Here is a 12468-nt window from a genome sequence, read left to right as displayed (position 1 = left end):
GCCCAGATTCGGCCCGCAGGCCTTGTTTCTGATACATGTGGTCTAGCTGTACGTCCAGCCGCCTGATTGCCAAGACCGCTGAGTCGTCCATCTTTATACCTCATTTTCGTCCAAAAATTCGTCCAAGTCAAAAATGCCTAGAAAAAGATCTTTTGGACGTGGGTGGGGTCAGCAAAGTGATGGACTGGACTCCCAAACATTGCACCAGAGTAGTAGGGTACCTTACAGGGCACTGCTGTGAACTTCACAAAAAGGGTGCTGCCACATACACATCTCACCACAACAACCTTATAGGCCATGGTGAGCCCCCCCAAACACCCCCCAGAACCGACTAGACCCACCTGTCTACCACCCCAATAGCCCTTATGGCTGCAGGTGCCACTTATATGGAAGTACAAAAGGGTTTTGGGGGGTGCACATGTTTCACCATGAATGCAGTGATTAGAGTGGCTTAGGGCCTGGATCCTTCTCTCCGTGGTTCACTAACCCACCCCCAAGACCGCTTAAGCCACCTCTGTGCAGCTCTACGAGGCTTTCCAGGTGCTGATGTTCTGGAGGCAGATATGTAAAGTTATTATTACGATTTTTATGGGGATGGGGGGGTGGTCAGAGATCACTGGGGCAATGTGTGGGGGGTCTGTACTTTGTCCCTATAGTGGTTATCTGGTCACTTTGGATACCTTCTTGTGACTTAGGTTTTAGATGGCTTAAGTCACAACGTCCAAGTTCCGTCTAGGCAGTGTTGTTAAACTTTTGGTTATACATGCAGTATGACAAAGTCTAGGATGGCCCATGTCCCGCCCAAATCCTGCCCTCACCACTTTTCCTAAAACGCCCCTTGTAGCTCTGGGCATACTGCAGCACTGTGAAGGCCTAAGTCATTTTTAGATACGTCTAAAACCCGGTTTGATTATTGGCACTTGGACGACTTGTCTCACTGATCGTCTAAGTGCCGATTTAGGCTGGTTTTTAGACTTATTTACGTTTCGATTATGAACCCCTTAAACCAGGGGTGCTCACACTTTTTGGGCTTGCGAGCTACTTTTAAAATGGCCAAGTCAAAATGATCTATTAACAATAAAATAAAATTAAAAAAAAAACACAAAGCACACTGTACGCAGAGAAAATGTTAATTATCATTTATATTCCGAGGAGGTAGTTCCGGGCCAGCCAGGCAGCGATTGGCTTTCCCGGAACTTCCTCTCAGACGGCAGAATTGAAGTTGGGGAGAGGAAGGCTGATCACCCGGTAGATTGTGAAGGCAACATGAGTCTATCACGGAGCCCGAGATGGGCTCCGCAATCGACTCACTTTGCCCTGGCGATCTACCAGTCGATCGCGATCGACCTATTGGGCACCCCTGCCTTAGGCAATACCTCTCTAATTTTGAAAGGTTGCAGACCCTTCTATGATATTACTTAGTCTCTTATATTTCCACTGACAGAAACAGTATCACACGTAGAAAGCCTCACTTTTAAAGATGGAAAACAAGCTTTTCAAATTTCTCCCCATCTGAATTTGAGCCATGATTCCAGTAGTCATGATCTCAACCAGTGTTCTAGATCCCAGCCCGCTCAGTTCATAATCTGAAACTACAGCAGGGTTAATCCTTCTGAGTAAATTCATGTTGTATTCTCCACTGCTTTTCACTATAAGACTTCAAAGTAATTAAATTCACAAAGCTAGCTCCAAGACAAATAAATCCCAGTGTTTTCAGCATCTGTTTTACAGTCTGTTTGTTGGCAAGCATCTGTTAACTTCACAGACAGTAATCACACTTTTCCAAACTCTCACTGCAGTCTGTCCAAGCACCGTTTTCTTTGGTCTCTCGGTGCTGGGGCAAATAATCCAAGAATTTGCTTATCTCACAACTATGAGCATAGCTTTTCCCCCGTTCTTCTTTCTGTTGGCACAAATAGTCAAAGCACTTTCTGAGTGCTTATCTGTTAGAGGAAATGCATTTCCCAGCTGTCCAATCCACCTTTTCTCTTCTATTCTTTTCTTGCCCTGTCCATGGACTGGATGGGGGAATTATCTCCAGCTTCTTCTTTTTTATTTCTTTTTTTTTATTTCAATTTTAATCTATTTTTTAAATTCAATTTATTTATTTTATTCGATTTTCTATACCATTCTCCCAGGAGAGCTCAGAACGGTTTACATGAGTTTATTCAGGTACTCAAGCATTTTTCCCTGTCTGTCCCGGGGGGCTCACAATCTATCTAGTGTATCTGGGGCAATGAGGGGATTAAGGGACTTGCCCAAGGAGCAGCGTGGGTTTGACCCCACAAACCCAGGGTGCTGAAGCTGTAGCTTTAACCACTGCGCCACACTCTCTCCTGTCCTTTTCCTAGGGCTAGATTCACTAAGGACACCAATTGTGTCCCGACCATTTTGCGACCCTGACCTGATTCACTAACCTTACTCCCGATCTGATCTGTGCCCAATCCGCACATGCAAATGAGGGGGAATGGCATGCAAATGTAGGAAGGCAGCAATTCACTAACCAAAATCAGGAACACGGATTGGACTGGCCGATCAACAAAGAAGCGACTGCTGGGGACCAGTCGCTCACATTATTTCCGACTGCCCTGCTCTCTGGCTCGACTCTCCTGCTTGCCGCCCTGCTCTCTGGCTCGACTCTCTTGCTTGCTGCCCTGCTCTCAGGCTCGACTCTCCTTCTTGCCGCCCTGCTCTATGGCTCGACTCTCCTGCTCTTGCCACCCCACTCTCTGCCCTGACTCTCCTGCTTGCTGCCCTGCTCTCTGCCCTGACTCTCCTGCTTGCTGCCTTGCTCTCTGCCCCGACTCTCCTGCTTGCCGCTCTGCTCTCTGGCTTGACTCTCCTGCTCTCTGCTCCGACTCTCCTGCTTGCTGCCCTGCTCTCTGCCCTGATTCTCCAGCTCTTGCCACCTCGACTCTGTGGTTTTAACCCGAGGGTTTAAAGCAGGGCTGCACTATGGCGTGTTCTGTTAAATTCCAGAACACGCTGCAGTGCAGCCCCTCATTAAACCCGCGGGTTTAAATCATGGGCTCGCAAGTCAAAATAAAAATAAAAGTCAAAAAATAAAAAAGCAATTTTGTTCACGGAGAGCAAAAGCGCATGTGCAGACCATGCGCAGAAGATGGTGTGCGCATGCGTCAAGATCGCTCTCCAGTGATCCGTGCAGTCGGATTTGCATGAGTACGCATCGTGAATCGGGTGCCCGGCAACCTCACTGATCGGATCGCTATCGGATTGGATCCGTGAGGTTAGTGAGTCTAGCCCCTAGACCGCACAGTCTGTGTATGAGAGGAGTCCTGGCCTACCCATTCCTGAGATGCTACATTTCACAATTAACCCATGTAATTCTGACCACTGCATCTCAAAAGTAGTGGAACTGAGGAAATGCTAAAGAGGTTAGGGCGGGCTCTTCAGCTTGGAGAAGAGATGACTGAGGGCCAGATGCACAAAACATACATTGCATTTAATGACCATCACTAAACCAATTTTAACAGGTTAAGCAATGAAGTATTGCATCTATCGATGCACAAAATGGCAAATCATGCTCTTTTCTGTGGTTTGTAGCAGCCTCCAATAATCGTATACAAATACATTACAACGAGTTCATTAGTATTAAAATGAGCACTCCTATTGATGTCCACGTGATGCACAAAATGAAGCACCAGTTTTTAAGGCTCCAAAATCTCCGATAGGTCTGGAGGTGCCGGTAGCATTAAAAAAGTATTGAACAGCAGATTTTTATTTTTTAATGGGCATAGATGATGTGTGTTGGCATAGACAAGGCCCCAAAACGTAATCTTTTGTTTCTTAAAAGTGTGGTTTTTGTCTAGTTTTTTGTGGATGGGCTGAGAGGTCCTTGGTTCAATTCCCTCAAAGAGGTGCAGCTCCAAGGACGTAGACCTACGCACCCCAAGGAACTCCCGAATAAAGAAGATGGGGATCATCGTAGGAGACTCCATTATACGACACGTGGACAGCCACACCGCAGGAGGAAGAGAGGACAGAGTCGTCACCTGTCTGCCTGGAGCAAGAGTAAAGGATGTGACCAACAGGATCTCCAGGATCATAGATGGCGCAGGGGGAGTGGACACCGCTGTGCTTATCCACGTGGGAACAAATGATGTGAGCGGGCGGAAGTATGACAGGGAAGAGATGAAGGGTCAGTTCCGCTCACTCGGAAGAAAACTGAAGATCAGGGAGGTGAAGGTGGCCTTCTCTGAAATCCTCCCTGTACCAAGAGCAGATGGAAAGAGACAAGGGGAATTGCAAGCAATCAACGCCTGGATGAGACGATGGTGCGAAGACGAAGGCTTCGACTTCGTGCGAAACTGGACGGCGTTCTGGGGAAAAAGCAAGTACTACAGAAGGGATGGACTACACCTCAACAAGGAAGGAGCAAGAGTTTTGGCAGGCAACATGAAGAAAGCAATAGAGAAGGCTTTAAACTGAAGGACAGGGGAAAGCCGACAGTCGACCACCGGTCGATGGTATGGACAACAGGATTCCCCAACGTAGGAACAAAGGACTACTACTCATACATAAGAGAGGTCGACCTCACAGCTAACAAAGGAGAACAAGCAGGAAGAGACAACTCAGACACAGGAGGGGAAGACCACACAGCAAACATGGAAGATAACACAGGAGCAGTAAAGGATACCGTAAATAAAACTGTAAGGACAGCCAAGAGTAGAAGGTCCAAAAAGGTAACACGAAGGGAACTTAGATGCATATATACAAATGCTAGAAGTATAGGAAACAAAATGGGAGAACTAGAGATGATAGCAAGACATGAGAACATGGATATCATTGGCATAACAGAAACATGGTGGAATGAAGAAAACAAATGGGACACAGTACTACAGGGATACAAACTATATAGAAGGGATCGAGAAGGGCAGAAAGGTGGAGGTATTGCCCTATATGTTAAGGAAGAAATAGATTCTGTTGGAATGATTACAACAGACAGGAAAGAGAAGCTGGAGTCCCTCTGGATCAAAATTCCTGGTCAAAATGGCGCAGATACAAAAATTGGCCTTTACTATCGTCCCCCAGGACAGGCGGTAGACACTGACTCAGAAATGATGGAGGAAATCAAACAAGTATGCAGGACAGGCAATGTAGTTATATTGGGAGACTTCAATCTCCCAGGAATAGACTGGAAACTAGGAGCCTCCAACTGCGGCAAGGAGGCCAAGTTCCTGGAGGTGCTAGGGGATTGCTTCCTGGAGCAAATGGTAAAAGAGCCGACAAGAGGCGACGCCATCTTGGACTTAGTCTTAAATGGTCTCAAGGGACCGATAACAGAAGTAGAAGTCAGGGCTCCATTGGGAACGAGTGATCACAATGTAATCAACTTTAAACTGGACATCGGGAAAAGGAAACATGCCAAAACCTTAACCACCACCTTAAACTTTAAAAAGGGTAAATACGATTGCATGAGAGCCATGGTAACAAAACGACTCGAGAAGATGGTGGACAAACTTGAAACAGTAGATCAGGCATGGTGCCTATTGAAAAATACTATTGCAGAAGCACAAGATCTCTACATTCCAAGGATTTCTAAAGATCGGAGAACTAAAGGCAAAGGAGAACCGGCATGGCTTACCATACAGGTGAAGGAAGCCATAAAAGAAAAGAAGGACTCTTTCAAAATATGGAAATGCACGAAGACAACCGAAGCCTGGAACAAACATAAAGATGAGCAGAAGAAATGTCACAAAGCGGTGAGGGATGCAAAACAGGACTATGAGGAAAAAATAGCCCGGGAGGCCAAAAACTTCAAGCCCTTTTTTAGATACGTGAAGGGGAAAAAACCTGCAAAAGAGGCAGTGGGACCCCTGGACGACAAGGGAATAAAAGGGTACATCAAGGAAGATAAACAAATCGCAGACAAACTAAATTCCTTCTTTGCCTCCGTCTTTACGAAGGAGGACACCTCAACAATACCTGAAGCGGAGAAACTGTTTACAGGAGAAATAGAGGACAGCCTCACCACAGTTGAAGTGAACTTGGATCAGATATACTACCAGATCGACAAACTTAAAAGTGACAAATCCCCTGGACCGGATGAAATTCACCCGAGAGTCTTGAAGGAATTGAAGGTTGAAATCGGAGAGTTATTGCAAAAACTTGCAAACCTGTCAATCAGAACTGGACAGATACCAGACGACTGGAAGAAAGCAAACGTCACACCAATTTTCAAAAAAGGATCGAGAGGAGAACCGGGCAACTATAGACCTGTGAGTCTTACGTCTGTCCCCGGCAAGATGATTGAATCACTGATCAAGGATAGCATAGTTCAGCACTTGGACACACACGACTTGATGAAACCCAGTCAACATGGATTCAGGAAAGGGAAATCGTGTTTGACGAATTTACTCCAATTCTTTGAGACCGTGAACGAGCAAATTGATAGTGGAAAGCCGGTGGACATAATATACTTGGATTTCCAGAAAGCGTTCGACAAAGTTCCACACGAAAGACTTCTCAGGAAACTACAAAGCCATGGCATAGAGGGAGATATACAAAGATGGATAGGCAAATGGCTGGAAAACCGAAAGCAGAGAGTGGGCATAAATGGGAAGTTCTCTGACTGGGAGAAAGTGACTAGTGGTGTACCCCAGGGCTCGGTACTTGGGCCGATCCTTTTTAATATTTATATCAATGACTTGGAAAATGGAACATCCAGTGAGATCATCAAGTTTGCAGACGACACAAAACTCTGCCGGGCAATCAGATCGCAGGAGGATAGTGAGGAACTCCAGAGCGATTTGTGTCAGTTAGAAAAATGGGCGGAGAAATGGCAAATGAGGTTCAACGTGGAGAAATGCAAGGTAATGCATTTAGGCAGTAAGAATAAGGAATACGAGTACAAAATGACAGGTGCAACTCTGGGAAAAAGTGAACAAGAAAGAGACCTGGGTGTACTGATAGATAGGACCCTGAAGCCGTCGGCACAATGCGCGGCAGCGGCAAAGAAGGCAAATAGAATGTTGGGCATGATAAAGAAAGGAATCTCGAGTAGATCGGAGAAAGTAATAATGCCGCTTTATAGGGCAATGGTCAGACCTCACTTGGAATACTGCGTCCAACATTGGTCTCCCTACCTAAAGAAGGATATAAAACTGCTGGAGAGGGTGCAGAGACGAGCAACTAAACTAGTGAAGGGTATGGAGAAACTGGTATATGAGGATCGACTTAAAACACTGGGATTGTTCTCCCTTGAGAAAAGGAGACTGCGGGGGGATATGATCGAGACCTTCAAAATACTGAAAGGAATCGACAAAATAGAGCAGAGAAGATTATTTACATTGTCCAATTTGACACGGACAAGAGGACATGAAATGAAGCTGAGGGGGGACAGGTTCAGGACTAATGTCAGGAAGTTCTGCTTCACACAGAGAGTGGTGGACATCTGGAATACTCTCCCAGGGGAGATTATTGCGGAATCGACAGTCCCAGGCTTCAAAAGCAAACTAGATGCATATCTCCTTGAGAAAGGCATATAAAGATATGGTGGCTATAAATAAACCAGGTGTATACCTGGCAGGGCCTCCGCGTGTGCGGATCGCCGGACTTGATGGACCGAAGGTCTGATCCGGAGATGGCGCTTCTTATGTTCTTATGTAGGAAGTAAATTATTGACAATAATATCCAAGAGTAGTTGCATCTAATATAATAAAAGCCTATGCCGCGCATGCGTACTCTTACCTGCATGCTCCCGTTATCCGTGTGCTGTAGGTCCCCGCAGGTAGGAGTGCGCATGCGCGCTTCCATGCATCTCTCTCTCCTAAGGCGGATGTCGGCTTCGGGCGGCATGGAGGCTGGACAGGGGAAGAGACTGGGGGGTAGAAAAAGGAAGGGAGGCCTACTGCTGGACGGGGGAGCAGGAAAGAGGTGCAGATGGACAGGGGAAGAGACCAGGGGGGAGGGAGGGAGAAAAAGGAAGGGAGGCCTACTGCTGGACAGGGGGACAGGAAAGAGGTGCTGCTGGACAGGGGAGAGATTAAAAAAAGGGAGAAGGGCTGCTGCTGGATAAGGGGAGCAGTGAAGGGGTGGTGGTGGAAACAGGGAAGGTAAAAGGAAGGGAGAATGGGTGGACAGCCGAGGAAAATGAAAGACAGAAATACAGGAGAGGAGAAGGAGAGAGAGAGAGAGCAAGAAATAAAGACAGACACACACACATATATTCTAGCACCCATTAATGTAATGGGCTATAAGACTAGTAAAAATATATTGTGTAGAAATAAGCTTAATATTACAGAGATGCAATGCTTAGAACAAGATAAGTGCTCCAATGCTCATAGCTTGATAAAAGATGGGCAGACACTTATATAGACAAATAATATTATATTTAAACAATTTGGCCCATATTCTACTGTATAAACGGCATCCTACCGGCACCTAACCTAAGTGGAAAAATACATTTAAACATGATTACAATTGTTTAAAAACAGGAAGGCGCCTACTAGTGCCTAGAAAAACAATGCCATCATTGTGGCTTTGGAGGCACTTTATGACACCTAATGCCACTGTTTACGTGGCTAACACTGAAAGTGGCATTAGGCATCATATAGTGCCTCTATAGCCATGATTCACGTGAAAGGTAGGCACCGGAAATGTAGGCCTTTCAAACCCTGAACTACATTTCTGGCACCTACCTTTCAAGAAGCTGCAGTTCTAGAAACGGCGCTGTTGCACAATTGACATGCGATCGGTGTCTTTTTTTTAGGCAGATGATGATGATGGTGCTGACTGTAGAATCTGGCTCTCTGTGTACAGTATACTGCATTATAACCTAGTATTGTGCAAGATGATGGCAAACACAGCCTTAAGTGAATCTCTTCATAAAGGTGGTTAATAAGTCCCATTAAATATATAAAATAAATACAGATGAAATGGCCCATTTATCTGCAAGTTTACTTTGAAATCCTAATTTGGGATGGTAGGGATAGATTGGTGGTTTCCCCTTTGCTTTCCCTTTTGCATTCCGGTAATATTGAGAATATATGGTTAAGTAGTGTTGGGGGGAGGATTTACAAGAGTTATATTACTTGGGAAGAAGAATCAGTGCCAATGTAATGCCTTAATGTTCATGTGTTGCTTTTTTAAGGAAAAATAATAAAAAGACTTGGAAATAAAATAATACAAAAAAATAGAAAATCTGCCATTTTAACTCAGCAAGTAAGTAAGTGAGGGCTGTTCTATTCGAGCTATTCAAGTTCTTCTTCCATTTGCTTGGCCACTGTTGTGGTTTCTTTGCAGTGGCATACCAAGGGGGGTGGGCGGTCCGCCCCGGGTGCCAGCCATGAGGGGGGTGTTCCAGGCCTCGGCAGTGATTCAGCTGTTGCCCACAGCTCCCCTTCCTGCTTTCCGCGTCTGCCAATGACGCAACTTCCAGACACGGAAAGCAGGAAGGGGAGCTGCGGGCGGCGTAGCTGAATCACTGCCGAGGCAGGCAGTTTTTTCAGCTTCATGGAAGGTAAAGAGAGAGAAGGCTGGGACCATGCTGGGCCACAGGGACTATCCAGAGCTTTGGTACCGGGCTGTGAGAAGGGAAGTTCCCGGACCATGACTCCTAGGCCGGGAACACCCCCTCATGGCTGGCACCTGGGGGGAACATTACTAAAAATATTTTTTTACATTGGGGGTGTCAAAAATAATGGCAGGAGGTGTCAAAAAACATTTCCTTTACAATGCTTCATTCATTACATTATATTACATTACATTAGTGACTTTTATTCCGCCATTACCTTGCGGTTCAAGGCGGATTACATGAGAGGTTATCTGGACATTTCCAGAAGAGTTACAGAGTTGAGTGGGTTACTTTGGGGGATTGAAATGCTTCCTGTGGTGTTAGTTTGTCTTGATGGATTTCTTGAATAGCAGGGTTTTTATTCCTTTTCTGAAAGTTTTGTAGTCTGGTGTCGTGATCAATAGATTGGATAGTTGGCGGTCTAGTTTCGCTGCCTGCGTGGCCAGTAGGCCATCGTACATTTTTTTGCGTTTAATGCCTCTGATTGTGATAATTCTGTTCTAGAAAAACAAAGTCTGCATTTTATGACTTGAAGTAAAAATGGGCTTAGCATATGGGAAAGGGTCATGTAAGGGCACATTAAGGCCATTTTTTTTTTTACTGCAGCTTAGTAAAGTGCCCCTCAATTAACAGATAGGAGATAAAGACCAGCATGGTCCATCTAGTCTGTCCAGTAAAGTGGCCAGAGTCGTACTTGCTGCTTGCTGCAGAATATGCAGGTTACCTCTTCTCTTTGTGAATAATATCCAGTGGTGTAGCGAGGGTGAGAGGCGTCTGGGGCAGTGGCACCCCTCCCCACCCTCTTCTCTGCCCTCCCACCTCCACACGCTCCTTCCCCACCCCCTCCTACCATGTGCGCCCCCTTCCTTTCCCCCGTATCTTTGCAACTTTCCTGGCACGAGCAGCAAACCTCACGCTGCTGTCGTGCCAGCATTAGCTCTTCCTTGGCATAGGTCCAGGAAGTGATGTCAGAGGAAGAGCTGGCGCGACAGCAGGTTGGGGGTTGCTGCTCGCATTACAGAGGTATGGAGGAAGAGAAGCGCACAGCAGCGGGGAGGGAAAGGAGCGGGGGTCAGAGAGGAGGATGGTACCTACGCCCTCACCAAGACGGCACATGGGGCGGACCACTCACTCCCCCCCCCAACTCCTTACTATGCCCACTGATGATATCCTTGATTACATGGAAGAAATGAAAATGATTTTGGAAATGCAGTATGATATTTGCTTTCTTTTATTTTGAGTAGGTTCATTGAATGCAGTCTTTGTTTTGCAAGACTCGTTGGTTCTATCCTAACAGATGCCTTCTACCAGGTGAAGAAGTTAGATGCACTCCCTGAACAGAATATTAAAGCACCTATTAGTTATTTTGAAGCCAGGAGAAGGATCTGTCCCAGCCTGTCTTATCCAGACCTATATATTTGTTAGAAAACTAACTGACAATTATGTAGAGTGTTGCCTCATGTTACTGTAGGTGTCACAAAGCGAGACCTTAGTGTCAATTCCATAACAGCTTTGGGGTGCACCTTTACCTCTATAGAATAGCACAGTGTATCGCAAACTGTGTGCCGAAGCATACTAGTGTGCCTTCTGAGATTTCAGGTGTGCCGCGAGACGCTGGGGAGGAGGAGAAGTGCCGGTGCCAGCTGACTGCCTACAGGACGTGCTTCTCATAGCGAGAGGCACATCCTTAGGCAGTCAGCCGGCACCAGCATCTTTCCTTCTCTCTGTGTGTCTTCCCTGCCGGCACCCTCACTTGTGGCTCAGGGCCCGTCTGGAGGGCCTTCGCGCATGTGCAGACATCATGCATGCACATGATGTCATCACATCGACGTCTGTGCACTTCAGGATGCCTCGAGCTGCAGCCACTATGTTTAGTGTGCCGCGGTTCAACAAAGTTTGCGGGACACTGGAATGGTAGCATACACCATGTTGATGTGCTTAATGACAGGCAGTTTCACTTTCACCAAACCACTTGAGGAACTCCTTGAATAGCCCAAATAGAAACAGTAAAAATCATGGAAGATGTACCATACATAGCTAAGGAAAAGGGGAAATCTGAGTCAAAATAACGGTAATCATAAAAACCACAAGTTTATTTTTATTATGATTATTTTTATTAAAATCAGAAGTTATGTGGAAAGATAATAAAACTCTAATAGATATAAACAAATGGCATGGTAATGACAACCATATAAACTGCTGTGTAAAACAGGAATTTATATATTTGGTTTGGATTCCTTTGTGAACTCGAAACATAACATTCAAGTCTGGGCTGGTTATGGAACGGAGGCCATCTGTGGAGTATACATAGCTACCCTGCCCCTTTTGCAGACTGAACATTGGTACAAGGAGCTGGCTAAATATTTTTTTCTTTGAAATGAGTATCTATTTTTAGAATAGTTTTTGTTTGCCAAAGCTCAAATATCTACTGGCATGTATCCCCCTACAGAATAATTTTGTGGACTGACTTCATAAAAAAGTCTCTGTAATTACATTGCCTAGGTCTCATTCCCCTTCCTTTCCAAAGAAGGAGAAGTACAGTATATTGATGGGGAAAGAAATATTTTGAACATTTCTATTAAATTAAACAGTACACAGCTGGAGTTGACAAGTGGATCCTGGAGAAAACAGGATTTTTTTTGCAAGTTGTTAATACCGTTTCCTGTACCATCTTATTGTTATCCAAAAATAGTGCTGTGCATGCCATCCTTCTAAAAGGTGACCATGTGATCTAAAAAAAATGTATACACAAGATAATCTTTGGAAAATTATTACAGATAAATTCTTGTTCACCAATGAAAGTTCACCTACAAACACCCCCCCCCCAAACAAACTAGGAATTAAACAAAAATCAGAATGAAATTGCAGTGGTTTTATTTGTTGTGAGTTCACTGCAGTCCAATTTTTATTGATTTGTAGATAAATAAATACTT

At 45.2% G+C, this 12468-nt stretch overlaps 1 protein-coding gene across 1 annotated transcript in view; it reads left to right on the top strand.

Moving 5' to 3' along the window:
- CNBD2 (cyclic nucleotide binding domain containing 2) overlaps nt 1-12468 on the top strand; it is a 162966-nt gene that overhangs the window by 133431 nt on the left and 17067 nt on the right. The gene's annotated exons all lie outside the window — the stretch shown is intronic.

Source organism: Geotrypetes seraphini, chromosome 5 (assembly GCF_902459505.1).
Source record: "Geotrypetes seraphini chromosome 5, aGeoSer1.1, whole genome shotgun sequence".
NCBI classification, from domain to species: Eukaryota; Metazoa; Chordata; class Amphibia; order Gymnophiona; family Dermophiidae; genus Geotrypetes; species Geotrypetes seraphini.
The sequence above is the reverse complement of the archived record's forward strand: the minus strand, read 5'-3'. Positions and strand labels throughout refer to the sequence as shown.